Source organism: Equus caballus, chromosome 1 (assembly GCF_041296265.1).
Source record: "Equus caballus isolate H_3958 breed thoroughbred chromosome 1, TB-T2T, whole genome shotgun sequence".
Taxonomy (NCBI): Eukaryota; Metazoa; Chordata; class Mammalia; order Perissodactyla; family Equidae; genus Equus; species Equus caballus.
In genome coordinates, this window is record NC_091684.1 from 120,805,645 (window position 1) to 120,833,111 (window position 27,467).

At 37.6% G+C, this 27,467-nt stretch overlaps 1 long non-coding RNA gene across 2 annotated transcripts; it reads right to left on the reverse strand.

Annotated features, from left to right (window-relative positions):
* Positions 1-610: 610 nt before the first annotated feature.
* On the reverse strand, positions 611-27,244 carry LOC106782123 (uncharacterized). 2 transcript variants are annotated; one of them, XR_002811255.2, is made up of 4 exons: positions 27,010-27,236; positions 7,087-7,280; positions 6,454-6,574; positions 614-3,503 (listed from the first exon to the last, which is right to left on the reverse strand). It is a non-coding gene; the product is annotated as an uncharacterized lncRNA (long non-coding RNA). The 2 variants fall into 2 exon arrangements; XR_001378961.3 differs by lacking the exon at positions 6,454-6,574 and having other exon boundaries at positions 611-3,503; positions 27,010-27,244.
* Positions 27,245-27,467: the final 223 nt, after the last annotated feature.

The window sequence follows — 27,467 nt, forward strand, 5'->3', positions numbered from 1 at the left end:
CTGTGTGTGCCAAAGATTGCTTGCTGCACGTGCCAGAGATTCTTTGCCTGAGGACGTGTGTTCTCATGTTGGGAGTGTACTTGGACCCACTCGCAGGACAAGCCAGAAACGGCAGAATGTGAATACCCTGCAGCAGCCCTCAACCAGAGAAGTTGGTGGGGATTTGGGAGTGAGCACCCAACTCCCCAACCTCCGTTGGGATGACTTTGAGCATGCTCATAGCCTTATCTCACAGTTGACCTCTGGGGACTCCAACTAATACATGTCCCAGAGCTTCGCTTAGTGCCTGACTTCCATTAGGTTCTTCTTCTTCTTTGTTTTTTTTTTTTTTTTTGGAGGAAGGTCAGACCTGAGCTAACTACTGCCAGTCCTCCTCTTTTTGCTGAGGAAGACTGGCCCTGAGCTAATGTCCATGCCCATCTTCCTCTATTTTATATGTGGGATGCCTACCACAGCAGGGCTTTTTGCCAAGTAATGCCATGTCCGCACCTGGGATCCAAACTGGCGAACCCCGGGCCACCGAGAAGCCGAACGTGTGAACTTAACCACTCCACCACCGGGCTGTCCCCCATTAGATTCTTAATAAAAGTGTGACAAATAAAATTAGCCCTGATGTTGATAAGAAATTCATTCATTTATTCATGTGTGCAAAGAACATTTCTGGAGGACTTAATCAGGTTTTAGGCACTGTGCTAGATACAACATGATATACTGAATCATCGTTTCAAGGAATCTAAAACCTAATACAAGAGATAATATATGCAAATGCATAATCTTACTAGTTATTGACTTTAGTCTAACAAATTATCCTCAAATTTAGCAGCTTAAACAGCAAACATTTAACTCACACAGTTTCTCGGGGTCAGGATCCAGGTGGGGCTTGGCTGGGTGCTTCCAGCTCAGGAACTCCCATGGGGTTTCAGTCAGGCTGTTATTTGAGGATGGATCATCTAAAGGCTTGACTGAGGCTAGGGCATCAACTCCCAAGGAAGCCACTCACATGGCTGGCAAGCTAGAGCTGGCTGTTAGAAAGAGGCTTAGTTTTTCATGAGACTCTATAGTTTGCACATAGGATTCTAAGTAACCAGGAAAGAAATGGCTCTTGACTCTCAGCTTTGCTGAGTCACCCTTTGGTACCTTGAGTTCAGCAAGCACAATGAGCAGCATTTTACATCTTTCCCTGGCTGATCACTAACAAGGAGGTTAAAAATTCCCTACACAGGTAGAAGAGAAAGTTAGAGATGCAGAACCTTCCACTCCTCACTTCCTGGGGAAGTTAGGATTCCTTGGAGAGGCAGAGAGGAGCCCTCCTGGCACCCCATCCTTGCTGTGCCAGCTCAGAGCCCAGAACACAGCTGATAACTTGGGCAGTAAACAGTCGAAAGTGGCTGAGAATGTGGGTGCTGACTTGACTTTGTGTGAAGTTATTTAAGCTCTCCCTGTCTTAGTTTCCTCATTTGCAAATTGGGGATGATAATTACAGCTACTCCATGAAGTTGACTGGAAATGAAATGGATTAATAGTCTGGAGCACTGAGTGCCTGACACACAGAAAACACTAGACACAGATGACTTTTCCTTTTTTCCTGCTGGCCCTTTTGCTTTCAGGCAGTGTTCTGTTGCTTCTGCGATGGCTCATTCAGATAGAGATGCCTTGAAAACATATATCAAAAATTGAATCCCAAATATTGATAAAATATAAATATAGTAATCAACGTTAGGGCCTTCCTGGTGAGGTACTTGTATTTGGGGAGCAAAATTCATTTGCATAAATCAAAGGCAGAAACACACAAAGGGATATGTGAGGAGCACTGAGTTGGTGTGGTTTGCACCACACCTGCATCATCACAGAAGGAGTGGAGACCGACCTGTGGTTTGGTTTGGAAACTACTTTTTACCACGACCTCAAATGAAGCACTGGAGGGAGGGGTTGGGTTTCCCAGAGGAAGGGGCACCACCCAGTGGCCTGCAGAGCTGTCCCATATTGTTTCTCTCCAACATACATCAAATGGGTCATGACTCAACTCAGTAAAATTTACTCAGGCCCAAGGTACCTACCAAGGTATTTTACTCGATTTTGAAGGACACATAAAGGTGGGGACGGTGTGTGCCATAATGATTGTGCTTTTGGGTAGAGGAAGTGGGATGCACACAAACCTGCAGCAGTATGGCAGGCCCTCATGTGAGGTGGACGTGATCAAGTGAGAGAGAATAGAATGCTCCCTGGGATCAGAAGCTGGGTGCCTGGCTGAGGTACTTCTTTGGTGTTGCAGTACTGGTGACAGAGCACAGAGACCTGTCAATGTTGTTTTAGGCACAGGAATAGCGTGGACAGTAGTGCAGAGGGAAAGGAGTTATCAGGACTGTCTGAATCCCCCTTCTCAGGAAGGAAGCTGGGATGACTGCCCCAGGGAGGCTCCTCTAGTGCTCAGCAGGGTTCTGGTGCTTGAGTATCTTCCTTGAGGCTACAGAGATATCGAAATCAAAGGGGTTCTTGAATCAAATGTCTAGCCCACCTCAAGCTGGGACTAGGGGTGGATGAACAGCAAGGCTGATCTGAGCTGAGCCAGTGGCTGAGTCAGATATCTAGAAGGCTGGCAGGCAGCCTTCTGGAGTGGGCAGGCAGCAAAAAGGAGAGCAGGAAGCTAGCTGTCCAAGAGTAAAAGCCAGAGAATCATTTTAGTGTAGTCCAGGGAGGAGATCTCTTGTCTTGGCTTGCTGGTGCGTGGATGGCAGGCTGTGAAGAAACAGTGGAGCCAGGAGAGAGTGTTGGGTACAGCTGGGGAGACATATTGAAACAGGTGAGTGGAGGGTGTGGCTTGAGCCTACAGGGGCCCTAGGGATTTTAGGAATTAGGGTGGCTTTGGTGGGATCAGAGGGGACTTTGGTGTCGTTGCTTTAAGGTCACCAGGCGGGGAAGACCCCAAGGACTAGAATAGGACTGTGGTCAGGAGACTGATGGAGGAGGAGAGTCAAGAGGAGCATCCTGAGGAGCAGTGCACAGGGTACTCTCTTCTAAGCTGAACTTTCTTCCCTGCAGCATGAAGTCTCTGCTTCAGTCCATTCCCCAGTGGCTGCTGCTCATTCCAGCGCTTGGCAGCTACCACCGTGCTCTGTCTTTCCTCCTTCCACTGGGCAGACACTGGCTCAACCGCCAGTGTGACCATCTGCCTGGGGAGATGGGGAGACGCACTCTGGCTGTCCCTGTGGACGCCCTTAATGGATGTTGGCCTCTGTTCTGGGCCATTTCCTCTGGGCCTTGTGCTGTTGGGAGGCCACGGCTCTGCAAGCTCACATTATTTGGCTAAAGCTGACAAAACACAAGAGTCTGCTTTAATTCCCGATGGCATGTAGCTTTGTAGATGTGCTGTAACAGTGCTTCATGCTGCTCCCATTGGTTCTGCATTCCAATCACTCTGTGGGCAGAGAGAGGACCAGGGAGGCAGATCTGCGTCCAGTCCTGTTGTCCTGTTTTCAGCTCAGGAGGCTCGAGTGGGTTTCTCTCTGTAAATGTAAAATTCAACAATTGTGGGCATTAGCTACTTTTTGTCAAGTCATGAACAAGTTCCCTTTTTGATGTGGTGTTTTCTGAGAAATGAGAATTTGTTGATTTTATCTCTAGATGTGTTAATGAGGGTTCTCTCCCCATTTGCAGGCGAGGCCCAGCTCTGCTAGGTTCTCCTGTTCCATACTGGGCCTCCTAGATCTGGCTGGGGAACCAGTGGAGTGAGGGTGAGAAGCCTGGGAAGCTCCCCAATACTTTCAGCTCCCCAAAGTGGGTATGGCTCACCACTGGTCCACTCCCGCTTGTTCTTTACTTGTTATTTCTCGCTATCTTACAATGTACATTTTCTGTCATTTTTGCTTCTTGTTAGAATTCTCTTTTGAATATTTTCCTCAGATACGGCAAGTTTTATATACTTGTAGTAGACTTTCCAGAGACTAAAGCCAATAGAGAGGAGCAAGATGGCGACAGGGAGATGGAATCCTCATGGTATCGTTTCTCTGGTTCCTGGACCGCTAAGCTTTATAAGCTAATAATTCCCTTCTTGACTCAAGTTAGTTTCATTTTAGTTTCTGTCATGAAAGAATACAAGCTATTACTATACACGCACACACACGCACATGAATTATCCTGCTAATTAATTAAATAAACATTAGTCAACCTTCCAGTTTGATTACAGAACAGTGCTAGATGCAGGAGGAGATGGAAAATAATATAAGATCCATTCCTTCCTCTCAAAAAAGTTATGTTTCTGTTGGTGAGGCAAGATATATTTCAGATTACAGAATACAAGATTCAAATAGAAAGATCACTTCAGAAGAGGTGCTCAAGATCAGAATATGAATCTTCAAGGAATGGACTTGTCTCTTCAGGTTTTAGAATAATAACAATGGCTAGTTCCAGAGAGTAGAATTGAAAGTCATTTTTCACCTAAAGAACTTATAGAGAATCATAAAATATCCAGAATTTGGAGAGACTCAACACCCTTATTTTTCTGCAGAGAAAACTGAAGTTCAGGATAGAAAATGACCCAGGCGATTTCCCCTGTAAATAGTCAGCAGACCTGGGACTCAGCCCTGGCCGTCTGATGTCCGGCAGAGTGTGATAGCACTCTGCTTGGCTTTAGGCTCGTGTTTCAGCTGTTCAGATATAATCCAAGCACCCTGATGCAGGTATCCAGCTACATAAATGATCGAACCATTGCTGAACTTTTATATTTGTGATTAACATCACCATCATCATTATCATCAAATAATTACTAAGCACTAGATTATGTAAATTAAGTCCAATCTCTGTGTTATGAATTTGCAGGAACATTACATTTATTCTGGGCATTGTATTAGTTTCCTAAGGCTGCCATAACAAAGTACGACGGACTGGGGGCTTCAGTGACAGAAATTTATTTCCTCATAGCATTGGAGGCTACAAGTTTGAGATCAAAGTGTTGGCCGGGTCAGTCTCTTTTGAAGCCTCTCTCTCTAGCTTGCAGACGGCCGCCTTCTCCGTGTATCCTCACATGGTCTTCCCCCAGTGTGTGTCTGCGTCCTGATTGATCTCCTCTTCTTAGGAGGACTTCAATCACATTGGGTTAGCTTTTCTACCGCATTCAAAGATCCTATTTCCAAAAACAGTCACATTCTCGGGTACTGGGTGTTAGGACATAAACAAATGAATTTGGGGAGGGCAAAACTCAGTCCATAATAGTCATTTAAAATTTTCAAAATAACATCAAAAAGAAACAAAAAAATATTAAACATCACAAGAGAAAAACATTCCAAATTTAAGGGAAAAAGTAAAAAAGACCTCTTTCTGGGCCCATGAAGTGGTACTTCCTACACTGGGGATTTCCCCTCTGCACACAGTAATAGCCCTACTCCCCGACCTAAACCCTTCAAGCTGCAGCCCGATGCTTTTTTGCTCTGTCAGCATCCAGTTGACAAGAACTGGCCATCACCCACTCACAGATACCCAGGAGCACAGGAAAGTCGCAAGGCAGCACACAGCTGAAACTGACAGGCCGTGGAGCCTTATCTCCTCTCAAGTGGTATTGTTGTTGTCAAGGGAATAGCATTGTATATATTAATTAATATATATTATATTAATAGATTATTAGTAGATTATGTGCTAACGATTTATTAATATATGATGTTAGTATAATATAACACTATGTCATTAATAACTAATATATAATATTACTTAACATGATTATTATGCCATTATATTATATTAATATATTATATTATGTTATATTAATATATAACTATTTTTAATATCTAGTATGGCATATATTATATAATATGCGTTAATATATTATATATTTCATATATAATGCATTTAATTACTGTATATTAGTATTCAATATATAGTAATTTTGCATTATTTTATATTATATGTAATTATATTTATAATATACTATACATAGCAATATGTAATTTTATATAATATATAATAATCATGTATTAACATATATATTAATACACACAATATATTAATATATGGCACATTAATATGAAGAATTACTATATATTTAATATATTATATGGCATATTTATATATGATATATTATATATAATTCCATATATTCTATATTGATATATTACATGTATTAATATATTATATGTAGTGTGCTGTATACTAATACATAGTAATATTTTATGTTTCAGTTAATATATTAATGTATAATATATAATTACTATATATTAATCATATATTTGTCTCTTCAAACACTCTACCTGTGTCTTTGAGTGTCTCTATGTTGACTATGAACATAGATTTGACCCTGAACAAGGCACTGAGCTTTCCTGAGCCTCTCTGAACCTCAACTTCCATCTTTTCAAAATGAGGACAATATCTGCCTGCCCGTTAAGAAGAACAGCTGTGGCAGTGGTCAGTGTGACACAGGGTTGTAACCTATAAAATGCAAATCGCATAATAAAGACACTTTCCTACCCAGCAATTACTGATGTGGAGCCCTGTGGCAACGTGGGGCTATCTTGCTGCAGAGGGAATCACGGCTCCATTTGTTACAAAGGGCTCATGATAGATGTATCCTGCAGATAGCATAGAAACTCTGTAAAGAAAAATCATAGTTGAATTTAAACTAGGTATGCAATCTCATGTTGCCCCATGACTTCTAAAACAAGTGTCAATTATTTTACATTTTGTTTGGCTGTTCTTGGAGAGGGCTGTTGTCAACACTTGCACCATAATGAAGCGAGGGAATCCAGGTAGTTTTGTTTGGGAAATTAGAAGCTTGAGATTTGTAAAGAGGAAAAAATAGAGCGAGAGGGAATGTGTTAGCCGAAAATCTCAGTGAGAATTGGTAATTTTCTTGACTGCTCTCACGGCAAGTGCTTACAAGCCTGTCTGTCTTCCTCTGAGCAGCTTTCAATAGAAGATACAACATGTCCATTTGCCACCAGTGAGATTAATTAGTTTCTAACACAGAACAGAAATGGAGCAGATGGGATTTAAGGTCAATAGGCTATTAAAATGGAGATCTCTGAAGAAATAAAATCGTGTAAGAAGTTCCCAGTATTATATTCATTAATTATATTACCAATATAATCAATAGCTACTGACCTCTGGTTACTGTCTGCATTGAGCAGGAACTGATGGGCCCATGTTATGCGGTGCTTCTAGTGCTGACACTGCAGTTCCCATGTTGGAAAGAGACGTTTGAGCTCATAAGGTTACACAGCTTGCAGGTTGTCTCTTCTTCCCCAGCAGCCACTTCAAGTGCTAGCTTGAAGAAAGGGCCAGACTATACCTTGGGTCTAAATGGGAAGAAACCAGAACTTTTTATTGGTATTAGAATTGTTCAATTGAATGTAATTGATTTGTTAACTATTTTTGTTGAAATGGAAAGTATCAACTTATTTAATTTAAATAAATACTATTTAATATATGCATATACATTTGTAACCATTCAAAGCAGATATTTTGATCATAAAATATTTTATAATACAGGCATACAGCAAAAGAGGAAAAGAGTATTCACCAGTCACATCTGTATCTTGATCCTATTCCCCTTCTGTGTTTTCTCCTTATCAGTGGAGTTGATTGCAAAGTCCATTTTTCACTAAGTTTTGCAGAATAGAGAGAAGGAAGAGAAGATCCTCCAACATGACCTCCTTTGGGCAAAATATGGTCATCACAATTTTGGAATATTTTGGCTACATAGTGTCACCCACTACCTTTATGACTTTTCTGCCACCTTCCTCTCTCTCAGAGCTTTCTTGAGCATCGCAGAACCTGGGCACAGGGAGGCCAGAGTCAGCGAGTCTACAGGCTGGATGTTACAAAGGTTTCCAGAGTAGGGGAAATCAAGAGCACAATGTGACGTCAGCCTTTCCGGAGCCTCAAGGACATTCAAAGGCTTTGTTTTTCATTCAGCTATTGAGCTACTGAGAAACACTTCAATCCTGTATCCTCAAAACACTAGCAACAAAGGCTGAGTGTGAGCATGGTTTATATTTCTATTTAAAATGTACATTTTAGACACACGAATATGCTAAGATTCTGTCGGGCAGAATACTCATGGGTCTGGGACAGCATGCTGCCCACTCATGCTAGACGACTTTGTCCAATAGACTGGTCATCTGGAAGCAACACATGGCACATGGTAGGCAAGGCTGCTCATTCAGAGTACATCTATCTACATCAAATAAACAATAAGAAGATCAGAAAAGGAAGACTTTTTGGTGCTAAGCACATTGAGAATAGTCAACAGCCCTCGATAAAGATAAAGTTACAGATGCATATTTCCATAACTATGCATTGCTGATCAAAATTATCTCCCAGTAGAGAACTTCAAAAGTAGATTTATTTAGAGATATCTTTTCTGTAGGAATATATTTCTTCTACTGTAGAGAAATAAATATTAAATGCAGTCTAATGGAACTGCAGTGGGGAAACAAACCACTAGGGAAAAGGAAAACCCAGAATGGAGAATAGATTTGGGGTTTGGGCTTCTCAGATGAAAAAAGGAGGGCCAGCCCCTTTCTTTGAGTGGTATCTGTCTGGCATCTGCTTTATTTCATTCTCAAAGTGAGACCTGAAGGAATAGAAGAGTGATTACATGTTAATAGGACTGGACAAGAAAGCCTTATCTAGAATGGCACTTTTGTCGGGTTGGACTGTGAAGGGGGTATTCTTTATTGCAGTCAATTCATTTATATTTTAAACATCTGCTAGACTACAGTGAAATGAACTCCCTCTTAATCATCACTATCGAGAATGAATAAATATATGCATTTATCTTGCACACAGTAATTGGCTGTGAAGCTTTCAGCAATCCTTTCATTAGGGTGATGAGATCCAAAAATAGATGCCAAGTACGTTTATTGGAAACTAATAGACTCACCTGAAATGTGAAATATTCCTGTAAATGTAGTGGTTTGCAGAGAAGTGTGTGTGTGCGCACGTGTGTATGTGTGTGTGTCTGTGAGTAGTGGAAAGGAAGAAAGCAAGCACTAATTTGTTCTTCCACCACCTTAAGTCCTTCTTTAGAATGAAGATGCGTATTCAGTGTAATTCATCCTCTTTGAGATAATTGCAGACAGGGTTTCTCCACTCTTTCCTCTAATGCAGGTCTAGTCTAGTCTCATTTCTGAGAGCTGCTCAAGAGCTGTCAGTCCTCAGAAGGTTTCCACTGCCTGCCATTTAGGTAATACTGCATCCCTGTCTTTCTCCTTTTTGTATAGTCTTAGATTAGGCTTTGGTTAATTATAATTGGATATTTAGAGCTTGACTGGGGTCCTAGTAGGAGAGGTAGTGTGGTAAGCAGGATTTTGGTCTCCATCACCCCCCACTCAGCCACCTGTGATTATGTTACTGTGGCAACAGAAAAACAAATACAGATTTCAGTACCTGGAAGTGGGGTACTGCTGTAACAAATATCTAAAAAATGTGAATATGGCTTTGAAATAAGGCAGTGGCCAGAGACTGGAAGAATTTTGAGGACCATGATAGTAAAAGGCTAGACTACCTTGAACAGTCTGTTGGTAGAGATTTGGATGTTAAGAACTCTGGTAGTAAGGACTGAGAGGAAGTGAAGAGCATTGTAGAAAATTCCTAAGTTCTCTTAGAAAGTGACTAAGTCACCACAAAGAAACTGTTAACAGAAACCTAGACTTCAAGGAGGCTGCTGGTGAGTGCTCAAACTGGACTTGGAGAACGCTGCCTGTGAGGGCTCAGAAGAAAGTGAGGGAATGATATGGGAAACTGGAGGAAGAAGATCCACGTTATATATTTGCAGACAGCTTAGTGAAATCATGTTCTGCAATTATGTAGAAAGCAGAACTCGTAAAAAACAAACTTGGTCATTTAGGTGAGGAGATTTGCAAGTCAAGTGTTGAAGGTGAAACCTGGCTTCATCTTGCTTCTTAGAGTAAAATATGGGAAGGGAGAGACAAATTGAGGGAAGAACTTTTCAGCAAAGAGGAACCAGGACGCATGATTTAGGAAATTGGCAGCCTAACCAGATAGCAATAGCCACAACAAAGGAGAAATTCACTGTCAAGAACATGTATTCTGGAGAAAAGCCAAGAGTGAAGCTATAAAATCTTTTGCTGGTGCCTCAGAAAGATCAAAAATCTTGACTGTATTTATCAAAATGTGATTATTAATTTAGTAACAAAACTTTTTTGTAAAAGAGTGAGAATGTGTGAAGTTAGTAATTTCAACAAATTAAGGAGGGATAAGTGCAAAAGTTAACATTATTGTGTCCATAACATTGAAATAAGTGAAGCCCACAGTGCAACTTTTGCCAAATAGAACAGAGTCCGTTCAAGACCAAGACCTGTCTCTTTCTCTCAGCTGCCCGGGTATTGGCTCCTTCCTTGTGCTCATAGCACTAAAATGTGAAAGACTATGTGCAAATGAGAGGATCTGAAATGGAAGTAGAGCCAACCAGAACCGGGAAATTTCATCATGGGGGAAGGAATTTTAGAAGGGGCTGTGATGCAAACAAAGAGATGATTTAAGATGTATGTGAAATGATTACATGGGCCTGCAGGCTCAAGTGAGCCCATGGGTACTGCTGATCTCTTGCCTTTTCTATGATTTGAATCAGGTGAGTATAAGAAATAAATAATATCATTACATATCCATATATTTTTGCTTCTTCCACTTGTTAGCAATGGGTGCTACCAAGAAGGACCTCAGGCTAGCAAGAGGACAAAGGTTCATTCTACTGGTGTTGCATGTAAATCATCCTGGGATTGATACTCTCTGGATAGTTGGGGCTTAGAATGTGTTTCTGCAACTTTTGAGATGATCACATGGTTTCTTCTTTTTATTTTGTTAATATGACAAATTATATTGATTGATTTTTGATATGAATCAACCTTACATTCCTAGGATGAGCCTCACTTGGTTGTGATGTATTATATATTTTTATGTCCTGCTAGCTTGACTTTACAAATATTTTGTTGAGAATCTTTGTGTCTATGCTCATGAAAGATATTAGGGTGATGCTGGACTCTTATTAAGGGGTTGGGAAACGTTTCCTCCTCTTCTATTTTCTGGAAGATGTATAGAATTAATAGTATTTCTGCCTTTAAATGTTCAGCAAAATTTACGAGTGGAACTTCTGGGCTTGGGTTTTATTTTCTTTGGAGAAAAAAAAACTTGCTTTTACAAGTTTTTAACTAAAAATTCACTTTCTTTAATAGATATGGAATTATTTGGATTACCTATTTCTTGGGTGAGTTTTGGTAGTTTGTGCCTTTCAATAATAGGTCCATTTCATCTCAGTTGTCAAAAGCATAGGTATGGAGTTATTTGCAGTGTTCTTATTAGCTTTTTAATGTCTGTGGGATTAGTATTAAAGTCTTTCATTCTTGATATTGGTAATTTGCATCTTCTGTTTTACCTCAGCCAATTTGTTCAAAATGTTATCAATTTCATTGATCTTTTAACGAACTAGCTTTTGGCTCAATGATTTTTATCTATTTTTTTCAGTGTCATTTAATCTGCTCTAATCTTTATTATTTTCATTCTTCCATTTGTTCTGGGTTTAATTTCCTCTTCTTTCACCAATCTTTTTAGATGGAAGCTTACGTTACTGATTTCAGACCTTTCTTCTCTTAGGATGTAAGTATTTAATGCTATAAATTTCCCCATAAGTACTGATTTGCTGTATCCCATAAATTTTGATAATTTTCATTAGCTTAAAATATTTTTAATTTCTCTTGAGAGTTCTTCTTTGCCCCATTTTTTAAAAGCACATTGTTTTATTTCCAAATATTTCGAGATTTTCCAGCTATCTGTCTGCTATTGATTTCCAGTTTAATTTCATTATGGTGTTAGAACAACTATGTATGATTCCTAGTCTTCTAAATTTGTTGACGTTGTTTTCTGTGGCCCAGAATGTGATATATCTTGGTGAATGTTCCCATGTGCACTTCAGAGTAATATCTATTCTGCTATTGTTAGAGGGAGCGTTCTATAGATGTCAATTGGGTCAAGTAGGTTGATAGCCCTGTTGAGGTCATCCATATTCTTACTATGTTTTTTGCCTTCATATTCTATAAATTATTGATGGAGGAGTGATGAAGCCTCCAAATATAATTGTGGATTTGACTATATTCTCCTTTCAGATCTATCACTTTTTGCCTATGCATTTTGAAGCTCTGTTGATAAGTGCATAAACGCATATCTCCTTGTAAAATTGATCTCTCTATCATTATGTAATAACCTTCTTTATTCCTGATAATATTTCTTGCTCTGAATATTACTCTGTTAGAAATTAATGTAGATACTCTAGTTTTCTTTTGGTTAGTGATTCCGTGCATATATATGCATTTTCCATCCTTTAAGTTCAACCTATCTAAGTCTTTATTTCTAAAACAAGTTTCCTGTAGACAGCCTATAGTTGGGTCTTACATTTTTATCCATTCTGATAATCTCTGTCATCGTATTTATTTCTTTATTCCATTCACTTTGAACGTGATTATTCATATCATTGGATTAAAATCTACCATCTTGCTAGCTGTTCTCTTTTTGTTTCATTTTTGTTTATTTTTTCCTATTTTTCTGTCTTCTATTGTTTTAAATGAGGATATTTTGTGATTCTATTTCATCTCATCTATTGACTTAGTATTTAAGCTTCTCTTTAAATATTAGTTCGATTTTCCATATACATTTTAAAATAACTTGAGTCTACCCTCAAATGATATTATACTGTTTCACATATAGTCTAAAGAACCTTCTAACAGTGCATTCCCAATTCATACCTCTGATTCTCTTGTCATACATTTCACTTTTACATATGCTATAATCATGCAATACACTGTCACTATGTTTGCTGTAAGCAGTTATCTTTTGGCACGTTTGAAATAAGAAAAAAATTCTATTTTGCCTTCATTTATTCCATTTCTGATCTCTTTGTTGCTTTGTGTACTTCCATGTTTTTGAACTATATCAAATACTTTCTGAAATGCTTCCTTTAACATTCTTCTAGAGGAGGTCTAGTTTGACAGAAATGAATTCCTTGTTTTTGATTTTCTGAGAAAATCTTTATTTCTCTTTAATTTTTGAAGAATATTCTCACTGAGTAAAGAATTTTGCTTTGGGCCTGGCCCTGTGGCCGAGTGGTTAAGTTTGCGCGCTCCGCTGCAGGTGGCCCAGTGTTTTGTTGGTTCGAATCCTGGGCGTGGACATGGCACTGCTCATCGAACCACGCTGAGGCAGCGTCCCACATGCCACAACTAGAAGGACCCACAATGAAGAATATACAACTATGTACTAGGGGGCTTTGGGGAGAAAAAGGAAAAAATAAAATCTTTAAAAAGAAGAATTTTGCTTTGACAGTATTTTTTTTTTAGCACTTTGAAGATAGAACATCATTGTCTTCTTGCTGGCGTGAGTTCTCTTGATAAATCTGCTGCATTTGTTACCATTTTTCCTCTGTAGACAGTGTGCATTTTTTTTCTTTGGCTTCCTTCATGATTTTTTCTTTGGTTTTCAGTGATTTGAATAGGATATGCTTAAATTTTTGTTCTTATTTATTCTTTTGGTATTTATTCTGCTTGGTGTTGTCTGAACTTCATGGGTTAGTGGTTTGAAGTCTGTCACTATTTTGAAAAATCCTAGTTGTTATTTCTTCTTCCCTGTTCTGTCCTTGATCTCCTTCTGGGATTCTGATTACATGTATGTTAGATTGTTTGATATTGTCCCATAGTTGTTGAAATCCCTGTTCTGTTTTTTTGGTTTGTTTGCTAGTTTTTACTGTTTTTTACTCTTTGAATTTCAGTTAGGGTGAGATCCATTGCCCTATCTTCAGTTTTAGTAAGGCACTGTGACTTGAGTCTTGGGAGCATGCCCTCCCAAATGTTATATCTCCTCCTCCACTCTATTGTTTGTTTATTTATTTTCGCATGTACATCATAGTATATTTTGAATTCTGTGTGGATTACATCATGTTCACCACCCGAAAACTAATTATAGTCCATCCCCTCACATGCGATCCTAATCACCCCTCATGCCCTCTCCCAACCCCCCTTCGCCTATGGCAACCACCAATCCAATCTCCAATGCTACGTGTTTGTTTGTCATTGTTTTTATCTTTTACTTATGAGTGAGATCGTATGGAATTTGACTTTCTCCCTCTGACTTATTTCATTCAGCATAATACCCTGAAGGTCCATCCATGTTGTCACAAGTGACCAGATTTCATCATTTCTTATGGCTGAGTGGTAGTCCATTGTGTATAAATACCATGTCTTCTTTATCTATTCGTCCCTTGATGGACACCCAGGTTGCTTCCATGTCTTGGCTATTGTACATAATGCTGCAATGAACATAGGGATGCAAGTATCTTTATGCTTTTGTGTTTTCAAGTTCTTTGGATAAATACTCAGCAGTGGGATAGCTGGATCATATGGTAGATCTATCCTTAATTTTCTGAGGATACTCCATACTAAAAACTGAAAGCTGTCCCTCTAAGAACAGGAACAAGACAAGGATGCCCACTGTCACCACTCTTATTTAACATAGCATTGGAAGTCCTAGCCAGAGCAGTCAGGCAAGAAAAAGAAATAAAAGTTATCCACATTGGAAAAGAAGAAGTGAAACTGTCACTCTTTGCAGACGACATGATTTTATATCTAGAAAACCCTAAAGATTCCACTAAAAAACTTTTAGAAACAATAAAGGAATACAGTTAAGTCGCGGGATACAAAATCAACGTGCAAAAATCGGTTGCGTTTCTATACACTGACAACGAAGTAGCAGAAAGAGAAATTAAGAATACAATCCCATTTACAATTGCAACAAAAAGAATAAAATACCTAGGAATAAACTTAACCAAAGAGGTGAAAGACGTGCACACCGAAAACTATAAAACATTGTTGAAAGAAATCAAAGAAGACACAAAGGAATAGAAAGATATTCCGTCCTCTTGGATTGGAAGAATTAACATCATTAAAATGTCCATACTTCCTAAAGCAATGTACAGATTCAGCGCAATCCCTATCAAACTTCCAACAACATTTTTCACAGAAATAGAACAAAGAATCCTCCTCCACTCTTAATGCTATGTCTAGCAAGTATTTCTGCCCTCCCTCAGGTTGGTGCTTCATTCATTTTACTATTTCCATCTGCAGTGGGTTTTCACCCATGTTTTGAGCACTTTCCCATGAAGATTATGGCTTTTGTGTCACAGAGGAGATAGAAGAGATAGTTCTCAGTGGAGTTTTATCAGTGGCTGCTCTCCCGACACCCAGCCAGAACAACAAGGAAAGCTTTCTCAGGACTCTCCCCAGCCTTCCCCACGAGTACCTGGTGGGGTTTCTAGAGGGAGAACCTGAAGGGGGTTGCCAACTGCCCTATGTCTGCAGCCCCAGAGACTTCACACTGTTATAGTCACCCCTTACTGGCTCTTATGGTGTCTGTTATTGCATGCCCCAGGAAGCAACTGCTTGCGTCTTGTTTCTCTTCATGGTGGCCTATGTCTCTGTAGATTTCAGTTTAGACAGTTGGCCTGACACCTCAGTTCTCTGACACATTAAGGACAATCGCTACTTTGCAGTTTGTCCAGCATTATTTGTAAGAGTAGATGTGAGATGATTCTTTCCAGCTCTCTACATCTCTGGGAGTGAAACTGGAAGCCTTCATATTGTTTTTCTAGCACTTACTATGATGCTGAAAATTTGAGCCCTTCCAAAGAGGCAGGAAGGAGTGTTAATAGAAACCAACATGCTGTTTTACATTATCTTTGTTAAATAGGATAATCATATCCCCAAGAATCTGGAGAAACGTAAAATATGTATACATTATAAAAAAAATAAAGCCGCTCCAGATTTTTGTTTTCATTTTTGCTATGCATTGCTTTCACAAATTGCATCATTATCATGGTATGGTATATCATATTTTGCCTCTTGGAAAAATGCTACAATTGGGTAAGCTGAGTCCCTGAGTGATCATTTGGGATGAAATAAATCCTAATTATGATATATCAACCACTCAAATTAAATTTTCTGACCATTTGAAATGGTTAAACTAGGTTCCAATATTCCCCTCCCAGGTAGCTGTAAATCTATTCCCTACTCAACTTATTATAGTTTATTAACGTTATAAAATGTCTGACAATATGCTATAAGGTTAAGAATGGAAATTTGAACTATACCACAATGAAATCTGAATGTAATAGAATATAGTAATGAACCATGATTTCTCCCAAAATTTAGAAACACTTTTGGTAAATAATTTAGAAAACTTAGACCTCTAGTGATTTTGTGAAGTTCAAACTGATGTTTTTATATTATAAAAATTGCCCTTAAAATAATATGACATATTCAATATTATTCTCAAGAGAACAGTCTGTGGTTTTATGCAGCACTTCACATCATTCAAATGATGAGAGATTGTGGATATTTATATACCAGTCCAAATTTCACAAAAGTGATAAATGGAGCACAAATATCAAGCCCAGGGAAAGTGGTGAGGCTTGTCTACACAAGCTCCTGCACTCCTTTTTATGGCCAAACCATTTATTATTGGCCTGGTTACTGGACTCGTGTAGGCTACTGGGTCCTCTTTGTTCCCAGACCACTCTCATCAATGTGCCTGTTGGAGTTCTTATCCTAGTGCTGGTTTCTTCACATATGTCTGCCCCTGTGCCCTGCCTCAGGCCACAGCATTGGGTGCAAGCCCAAAGATGGACCAGAGTCTTAAAGAATGGCTGAGTGGGGAGCTCTGCAAATCCTCTCCTAAAAAGCAATGATAAAGCAGGACAAAGTTATCATCAAAAACATCACTTTCAGACGCTGGAAATCCATGAAATACATAATTAATTGATAAGAGTTTATTTAAAAAATTGCTTTCAAGTAATAACAGTAGGAATTTGTGTTGTTTTAACCTGTGGTTTCTCCCACCCCATTCATCCCAGTTCCATTAGTACAGTACTTCTACCAGGATGGAGCAAGCCATGAAAACCAGTAGTTCCATTGCCTTAGGGGGCTGACTTGATCTGAACCTAAGCACATGCCCAAGGGCGTAAAGGTGAAAACAAAGAGATCTTGGTGGCAAAAAATCAAAGAAGCCCAACATCGCAGCAATCCTGAAGTGGCAATGCTGTTTGGGGTAAGCAACAGACCAGAAGGACAGTTGGAGTTTGGAGAATGAGATAGCTACTGTGAGACTTCATAATATCCCACATAGTGTTTGTGGTCTGGAATACTTCAACCATCTTCAAGGCTATGTATATTCACAAGAGAGACAAAATAGGGCCCCAGATATCCACCCATCTCTAGCTGAATGCCACACTCAAAGGAGAAATGAGAATACTTGACTGAAAGTAGAAGCAGGACAGACTTGTGAACAGTCTGAATGTTGAATGTATTCCTTAACTCCAACACAGATCCACCTGTGATACAGGATCAAGATGTTTAAGCACAAATTCTGAATCATCATTGGCTGATCACTAAAAATATTGACCCAGGTGCACCCCTAGGAAGCCAAGCTTAAAAATTAAAAGAAGAACATTTATAAAAAGAAAACGTAGCAGAGACATCATTGATCACACACTGTAGGGGAGACCATCTAGAGAACTGGTTCAGACAAGTCACTACACAGACAAAAAAATTTTACAGGACAGAAAATACTACTCTAGAGGGAAACGGAGTCAGAATTCAAAGTCGGTATAGTAAATTACACAAAATGTCCAGTTTTAAGCAAAAAACTTAGACTTGAAAAAAACAGGAAAGTTATCCATAAACACAAGAAAAAGCAGTCGAAAGAAATTGTTCTCTAGGAGGGCCTAGATGTTGGACTTAGCTGACAAACTATAATAAATCTGTTCAAAGAACTGAAAGAAACTATTTTTAAGAATGAAAGAAAACTATGATGACCATACACTCTAATGAAATAGAGAATATCAACTTCCCTCAGCAATATTTTGTAGTTTTCTGTTTAGCAACCTTGCACAACTTTCACATATGATGTTAATGCAGCAGCACTGGCTTCCTTTCAATTCACATTTACACAGTGTATTTTTTCATCCTTTTTCTTTCAACATAGGCTCTTGAAAATAGCATATTGTTGGGTCAAGTTTATTTATCCTGTTTTATAATATCTTTCTTTTATAGAAGTGCTTAATTCATTGACTTTTAATGAAATTACTGATACAGATTCGTTTGTATCTACTATCTTTCTATTTGTTTACTATTTGTGTCATCTGATATTGTATCCTTTATTACTCCACTTTCTAAATTTTGGGGGTTAATTTGTTTGTTACTCTCTTCTCTATTGAGTTTTTTGCCATACACTTGTGTTTTTACATTTTTCTCTTGAAATTACAACGTGCATTTTAAAAAGCTAGACTTTATTTTTAGAGCAGTTTTAGGTTCACAGAAAAATGCAGCAGAAAGTACCCAAGTACTGCCAACCTCCACAAATGAACAACCTCCCACACCATAGTGGTGCATTTGTTACAACTAATGAATCCACATCGACACAGTATTAGCACTCAAAGTCCACAGTTTACAATAGGGTTCACTTCTGGTGTTGTACATACTATGAGTTTTGGCAAATGTATAATGACGTGTATACACCATTATGGTGTCACACAGAATAGTTTCAATGCCCTAAAAATTCTGTGTTCTGCCTATTACAACATGCATTTTTATTAAACTTATTACCTTGAGATAATTCACATACAGTTTAATACAGAGAGATTCACATACATTTGTAGGAAATGATAGAGATCCCGTGTATGCTTTAACCAGTTTCCTCCAAATTTAACATCTTGTGAAACTATAGCACAGCATCCCAACCAGGAAACTGACATTGATACAATCATCTCATTTTATTCAGATGTTCCCAGTTTTGCATGTACTCATTTGTGAGTTTAAGTGTGTATATTTAGCTCTATGCAATTCTGTCCCATGTGTCGTTTCATGTCTACCACTTTAGTCAAAATACAGAATAGTTTCATCATCACAAGGATGCCTCGTTTTGCCCTTCTGTTTTTTACAACACTCATTTCCCTAACACAGTGACCTCTCATTCCTAATCCTGGCAACCATCAATCTGTTCTCTATCTCTATAGTTTTTCCATTTCAATAATATTATATAAGTGAAATCATACGGTATGTAACCTTATTGGATTGTTTTTTTTTCCACTCAGCATAATTCTCTGGAGATTCATCCAAATTGTCATGTTTATCAACAGTTCCTTCCCTCTTTATGGATGAGTAGTATTCCGTGGTACACATGTACCTGAGTTTATTTAACCATATCTGTGTTGTTTCCAACTGTACCTTCCTTCTAACAATGAATGAGTGATTCTGTTTCTCTGCATCTTTTTCAGAATTTGGTGGTGTCACTTTTTATTTTAGCCATTCTGTTAGTTGTACAGTGATATCTCCTTGTGGTTTTGCTTTCTACTTCCCTGATAGATAATGATGTTAAATGCTTGTGTATGCTTGTTTATCATCTATATATCCGCTTCAGTGAAATGTCAGTTCATGTCTTTATCTTTTTCTGGTTGGGTTGTTTTTTTAACTGTTGTGTTTTGAGAGTTCTTTACATATTCTAGATAATACTCCTTTGTCAAGTATGCATTTTTCAGCTATTTTCTCTCAATCTGTATCTTGTTTTTCCTTCCTCTTCAGAGTGCCTTTTGCAGAGCAAAATTTTTACTTTTGGTGGGGCCTCATTTTTATTTTTTTTCCTTTTACGGTTTGTGCTTGTTGTGCCTCAGTAGTCTTTCCAAGATCTAGATTCCAAAGATTTTCTCCTATGTTTTTTTTCTGAAAGATGTATAGTTTTAAATTTTAGGTCTGTGATCCATTTTGAGTTTCTTTTTGTATAAAGCATGAAGTTTAGGTCAAGGTTCATTTTTTTTTTGCCTATGAATGTACAATTATTCCTGCATCATTTGTTGAAAAGACTACTTCCATTGAATTGCTTTTGTCCCTATGTCAAAACTCAGTTCAGCATATTTATGTGGGTCTATTTCTGAGTTTTCTATTTTGTTCCACTGATCGACATATCCATCTCTCCACCAATACCATACTGTCCTCATCACTGAATTTGATGGGAGTTAAACTTACAGATCAGTTTGGAGGGAATTGATCTTTACTATGTTGAGTCTTCCAATCAATGAACGTGGCACATCTCTTCCACTTGTTTAGTTCTTCTCTGATTTCTTTCATCAGTATTTTGTAATTTTCAGCATCCTGCCCATTTCTTGTTGTGTTTATACTTAAATGCTTCATTTTCTTTGGTGTGGTTGTAAATGGCATTATGTTTTTAATTGCAGTTTCTGCATACTTATTTTTAGTATACAGAAATACGATTGATATTTTTATGTTGATATTGTATCACACAACCTTGCTGAACGCCCTTCTTTTTTATAGACCTTTATTTTTGTATATTCCTTGAGATTTTCTATGAAGACGATCATGCCTTCTGCAACCAGGGGCAGCTTTATTTCTTCATTTCCATTCTGCATGTCTTTTCTTCCCTCTTCTTTCCTTATTTCAGTGGGTAAAACTTTCAGTACTATGTTGAATAAGAGCATTGAGAGCAGATATCTTTGCCTTACTCCTGATCTTAAGGGTAAAATATTCAGTTTATCAGGATTAAGCACAATGTTGCTATCAGTTTTGTAGATGTTCTGCATTAAGGTCAAGTGATTCTCCTGTGTTTCTAGCTCACTGAGAGTTACCATGTGTGGCTGTGAGATTTTGTCAAATTGTTTTTTGTGTCATTCCCTTCTTTAGACTGTTAATATGATAGATGGTATTGATTGCTTTCAAACATTAAACCAGCCTTATATTCCTGTAATAAATCTCACTTGGTTACTATGTAAAATTCTTTTTATAAACTTTTATATTTAATTTGCTAATATTTTGTTGTGGACTATTGTGTCAAAGTCCATAAAAGATAATTGTCTATATTTTTCTTTTTCGGTATTGTCCTTGTCTTGTTTTTGTACCAGCCCTGTAAAATTAACTGTGAAATATTCCTTCCTCTTCTATTTTCTGGAAGAGATTGTATAAATTTGTTGTCAATTCTTTAAACATTCGATAGAATTCTCCAGTAAATCCACCTGGGCCTGTGGATTTGTTTATTTAGGAGCTTTTACATTATAAATTCAGTTTCTTTAATGGTGATAGGACTATTCAGAATATCTATTTTATCTTGGTTACTTTTTGGTAGTTTGTGACTTTTTTAGCATGTGGTCCATTTCTTCTACTTCGTTAAATTCATGAGTGTAAAGTTGCTTATAATATTCCCTTTTAATCATTTTAATGCTGCAGGATCTGTCGTGATACCCTCTGTTTCAGTACTTTCTGATACTGTTGACTTGTGTCTTCTCTGATTTTATTTTTGTCAGTCTTTCTAGAGGATTATATCAATTATATTTAGGTTTTTGAAGAAGCAGCTTTTTGCTTCATTATTTTTGAAATTATTTCCTGTTTTAAATTTTATTTATTTGTGATCTTGCCTTTATTATTTCCTTCCTTCTGCTTGCTTTGGATTTACTTTGCTCTTTTTTTCCTAGTTTCTTGAGGTGGACATTTAAATTATCGTTTTGAGAACTTTGCTCTTTTCTAAAATAAGCATTTACTGCTATAAAATCCCTGTCAACTCTGCTTTAGCTGCATCCCACATATTTTGATATATTGTCTTTTCATTTTTGTTTGGTTCTACATTTTATAAAAAAATTCTTTTGGACTTCCTTTTTCATCCATGGAGATATGTTATTAATTTCAGAGTACTTGGAGATTTTTCTCTTGTCTTTCTACGTCACGTATTTTTAACTTATAGCATTCTATTTTTAAATATGATTGTGATAGTATTAAAAAAGCAATCTGATTCATTTACCCAATCTGGAGTTGAGCTGGTTCTGCTCTGGCTTTTAGCTGTGGTTAATTTCAGTTTGCCATGAGTTCCATGTACATTGATGGTAGGATTCATTTAAGGATGGGGATCCAAGACTCCAGAGAGCACTCCCAGCTTTCTTGCTCATTTCCACAGCTTCCCATGACTTGGGAGACTCTGTTTTATAGTCTCACTCCAATTACCCACTCCTGTCACCACAGAATCTCTCTCTGCTCTCTTACCCTGTCCCCAGTCTTTCATGCACTACTCTGTATTTGAGATTAAACGTCTAAAGGAAAAATTGATGGAGTATGCAGATTATTCTGCTTTTGGTGTCTTTCTTGATTCTAATCTACCAGGCTGGCCTGCAGTTCCCTACAGGTTTAGTTGGCTTCTCCTTATCTCAGCCACGTTCTCTTTGCTGATGGCATGTTTATCCTTCTTCTCACCATACCTCAGAGATGGAAGCAGAAGTAGGTCTCTTATTACCTTGGAAGGTTCCATCCCTCCCCAGAATATAGTGCATTTAGAATTCTTTGCATTTTTAGCTCTCTAATTGGTATCACATAGGATGATTTTGGAATAAATTGGGTTTTTCTCATATATTGTGAGCAACTATATATATATTGCAACCTTTTAAATCCTAATGAGAAGTAGAAGTCCCACTACTCTCTTTAACCAGTGGAACCTCTCAGCAGTCTCATATGACACCGGTGGTAGCAGAGTTTGGGAGCTAGCGGTTTGGTTTTCAATAGGTTTGGAAAAAAATGTTACAATGTCTCCCCCATGCTCTTGTCACTAACCCTATCTATCTTTTCCAAAGCGCTACTCCCAGAAAAAGATACTTATTTTTCTCTCACAGGCATCCTCACAAATCCAGTGGAATCAGAGGTACCCTAACAGTTGAATAGTTCTATCTTTCTCTCTCATTCAAGGCTGGAATCTGACATCTACTAATACTGAGAAATCATGTAAGTGTTACCTAAGTTCTCCATCTCTCCACCCATGAATAAGACCACAAGTTTAACTGACAAGTCTTGCTTCACAACTTGGACTATGTAACGCTTTCTCTAAGTTAAAAGCTGTTCTGAGTACTTCAGGTATATTGACTCTATATGTGTGAATGCCTTACATATCAGCAACTTTGTAACTCAAGCACAATTATGATTCCTCTTTTATAGTAGGGATATGTTAAGTGGTTTACCTAAGATCACATGCTAGAAACTGAAGCCAGGAAGTGCTGAGCCAAAGACCATGCTATTTTCCTCTAGGCCATATTTCCACACTCTGTAGCAGCCCCTTTAGACATTAGGTAATAATGGCTATGCCTGCAGCAGTCATGACTTATTTAAAATCACGTTGAGGAGTGTATCATGTCAATTGCAGTCACAAAGAGAAGAGATTATCCCTGGTTTCTACTGTGTTTTAGTTCACAAATCTATATTTTCTAACTATAACCATTACTACTACAATCATTATTATTTATTAATATTACTAAGTAAAATATTGCTATTACCTTATCGTATCTACCTAGCGCTGACTACCTTGACACTAGTTCATGGTACGTTAACTTTTTGTGGCAAGTATTTGCTGCCCTTCCCTGTAAAAGGGTTATCTTCTCAGCTCACTGACTTCAGGCTTGGCCATGTGCTTTGACCATTGAAATTTGGGCTTAAGTGACACATGCCTCTTCCAAGTGCAAGTGGTTTCATTTCCTTTTTGCCGTATGCCATGAGGCTGCCAAAATCCCAGAGTGTCTGCTCTATCTACCTGCATTCCAGAGTGAGGATGATGTGGGAGCAACACTGTGGCTGCTGGATATGCAACACAGGAGGAAGTTATACTTTGTTGTATGCCTACAGCACGTGGTGGGGGTATTTGTTACTGCAGCACAACTTAGCCTAAGCTTAGAAAGGGTTCCATGATAGGACATGTTATTATAATTTTATTAAATTTATTACATATGTATGTATCTCTAAACTGTATGATGCATTGGTTCTCAAAGTGTGATTGAAGGACCCTCTGGGGGGTTCCATAGATACTTTCAGGAGGGATCATGAGACCAAATCTATTTTTATAATAATACTATGACATTATTTGAATTTTTTCCTCTCATTCTTTCATAAGGGTAGAATGGAATTTTCTAGAGGGTTCATGGTGGGTCATGATGTAGTTGCTCTGATTGCTAATGGAACTAATTCTTGTTAGAAAGTTTTAAAACTTATTCAGCTTTAATTTCTTATATGGTAAATATAAATAGCTGTAACCCAAATGAAATAACTCTTTCCAGATCTTTAATCATTTTAAGAGAGTAAGGAGTTCCTAAGACCAAAAAAATTGAAAGTCATTGACATAATGTATATTAAGTATATTTAAAATTTTTATGTAAGTAGCATTTAGTAGCTTGCTTTGTCAAATCAACATTATCTTTCCAAGGTGTAGACAAATCAATACAGTGAGAACCAGTTCATTCCTTTTAAGTGTTTATACTATTACAAAATAGTTTTAAAAAGAGGAAAATATCTGGTCTTTAAAGTTTTATAAGAATCCACCTGTAAACATATCTGAGCATGTGACTTTATAAAGCACATACATTTAATCATCTTTCCAAAGATCTTTTATTTACCTATGAATAATATATTTGCTTCATGACTGAAGTTATGTACTCTCCACTTCTGCTCAATAGCCCATTGTCAAATTCAGTGACTGAATGGGCATTTTCATATTCTCCTAGCCATGGCCTCTTGATTTTACAGAAAAGCTCGTTCCCTGTCAGTCTCATCTTCTCACTGGGGATTTTCTGTACTCTTGAGAGGCCTCTAGGATGCAAGCAGCTCTGCAAAGACTGCAGACCTGAGACCAGCACAGCATCTGGCCCTGACTTGGATTTTACCCTGCTGCCACTGTGGACATTTTCTCCAAACCCTGGTACCCTGCCTTGATCATCCCCTGAGAGCTGGTTATGGGTCACTGGACTATGTGATAGAAAATTCACATCATCTATATGCAATGCTTTCCTATATTTTTTTACGGAGAAAATATATAAAAGGTAGAGACACTAGTATAACAGACTCCTGTGTACCAATAACCCAGCTTCAGAATTACAAATGCATGCTCCATCTTATTTGAGTCACTTCTCCACCCACGCCGCACTCTCTCCACTGAATTAGTTTTAGTCAAATCCCAGACAGCAAACACAAGTCATATGGTATTTATCTCTACAACATACAGATTCTTTTTTTTAACATAACCATAACATCATTACCACATCTAAAAGTCAACAATAATTCCTTAATATTACCAAATATCTGATCAGTATTCAAAGTACCCCAATTGCATCATAAGTTTTTCCAACTGGTTTTTTTGTAATTAGGATCCAAAAGGTGGCTATGTTTCAAATCTACCTGTACTTTCCCTTCCATCTTTTTATATCTTGCAAGACATTTGTTGATGAAACTGGCTTTTTTGTCCTATAGAATTTCTCACAGTATGGATTTTGCTGATTGCAACCCTGGGTGTGGTTTACCATGTTCCTCTCTCCCTTGTATTTCCTGTAAACTGGTAGTAAAATATAGTCTTGATTAGATTCAGATTCACTGTTTTTGACAAGACTTCTATATATGTAGTGTGCACACTTCTTATTGCATCATATCAGGAGGTTCATATTGTTTGTTTCCCTTTTTTGTGACGTTAATATTGATCTGTGGGGTCAGGTGTTATCAGAATGACCCACCATTGTAAATTTCCCATGAGTTAATAGTTCCAGTCTCCACTTATACCACTTCCTGCTATAAGTCTCAACTTACACAATTTGTGCCATCTGTTTCACATTACGAGATCCTTCTCCTGCTACTCTTGCTTTTTTGAATTTTATTTTTTGCTATCTAACTTCAGTAAACTGAAAAAAGAGAATATTTTCTCCATGATAACAATTCTGTGTAACTTGATAACTTATGGCTTATCTACTTTGTAAATTCTCCACATGAGCTTAAGCGTGAGTTGTTGGATGTGGCACTTTCTTATGTGTGTTAGATCAAGCTTGTTAATTGTGTTATTTTATTTTTTTATTTCTTCCCTGTTTATTGTTGGCTGACTCCATCAACTCCTGAGAGAAGCATATTGAAATACCCTATTTTGATGGTTTATTTGCCAATTTTCCCTCTACGTTCTAATTTTTGTGTCAATTATTCTGATGCTATGCAAGAAAGGTGCCCTTAAGTTTAGAAATATTAAATGTCCTTGGTGAATTAAACCTTTTATTAATATGTAGCGATTTTTAAACTATCTACTTCTGACTTTCAGCTTAAAACTGAGCTTGTGAAAACAGAGTAGAATGGTGGTTACTGGGGTTTGGGGGTTGGGGATTGAGGGAATTGGGGAAATGTTATTTAAGGGTAAAAACGTACAATTAGTGGATAAATAAGTTCTGGAAACCTAATGAACAACACAGTGATTTTCATCAACAATACTATACTATAAACTTCAAAGTTGCTAAGAGACTAAATTTTAATTTGTTCTCAACACAAAAAAGAAATGATAAATGTGACGTGATAAAGATATTAGCTAAAGCTACTGAAGTAATCATATTGCAATATATAAATGTATTGACCAAACATGTTGTATACCTTAAACTTCACAATGTTATATGTCAGTTATGTCTCAATAAAAAATCATATAAGGTCGAATTTTGTCTAATATTAATATAGTGTTCCTTGTGTAGCCTTTTTCATCCTATAGTGATGATGCATATTGCTGGAATGTGGTTTTTAATCAAGTCTTAAAATATTTTTAACTGGAGGGTTTAGTGTATTTATAATCATTATTTATTGATATATTGAACTTAATTCTACTATTTTCTTTTGTACTTTGTGGTTACATGCTCTTTTCTTTTGTTTTCCCTCTTTCTTGCTATACTTTAGAGTGATTGAGATTTCTCCATTTTGATTTTTCCCTAGTTTTGAAGGTAAATCTGTTTCTATTTGTTTAGTGGAAACTGCAGAAGTTTTAAAAATGATTATTTAGCATAATAAATTCTAAGATTAATCATTATCTTTATCCTTCTGTGGAACAGCAAAAATAGCTTAGAGCGCTTTAGCTCCAATTGTTCCCTTCCCCAGTGATTTGCTAGTGTTGTCTGGTATTTTAGAATCATCTTAATATTTTTTTTACCTCATCTTGGACTGCTCATCATCCCTTCCTTTGTCAGACTAGCTTCCTGAAGTTTATCTACCTTTCAGAATGACTTTTAAGGTGATCCAGTTGTAGCATATTTCTTCCTTTTATTTTTAGATTTTTCCTGAAAATGACTTCTTCGCTCTCATTCTTGAAAGATACTTTTTTCTGGATGTAGATATCTAAGTTGACTGCTACCTTCAGAACTCTAGACACACTCTCTCAAACTTCTGGGTTCCATTGTTGCTATTGACTGCCAGTTGGAATTCCTATTGCCTTTGCCTTGAAGGTAACCTGATTCTTCTCTGATTGCTCTTAAAATCTGCTGTTTGATTATATTGTATCTGAATTTGTCTTCTTTTGCTTGATATTCCTTGGAATTCTTACCTTTGTGCGTCAGGGTCTTTCAATGATCAGCCAGTAGCACTTTAGATATTGCTTCTGCCTCATTCTCT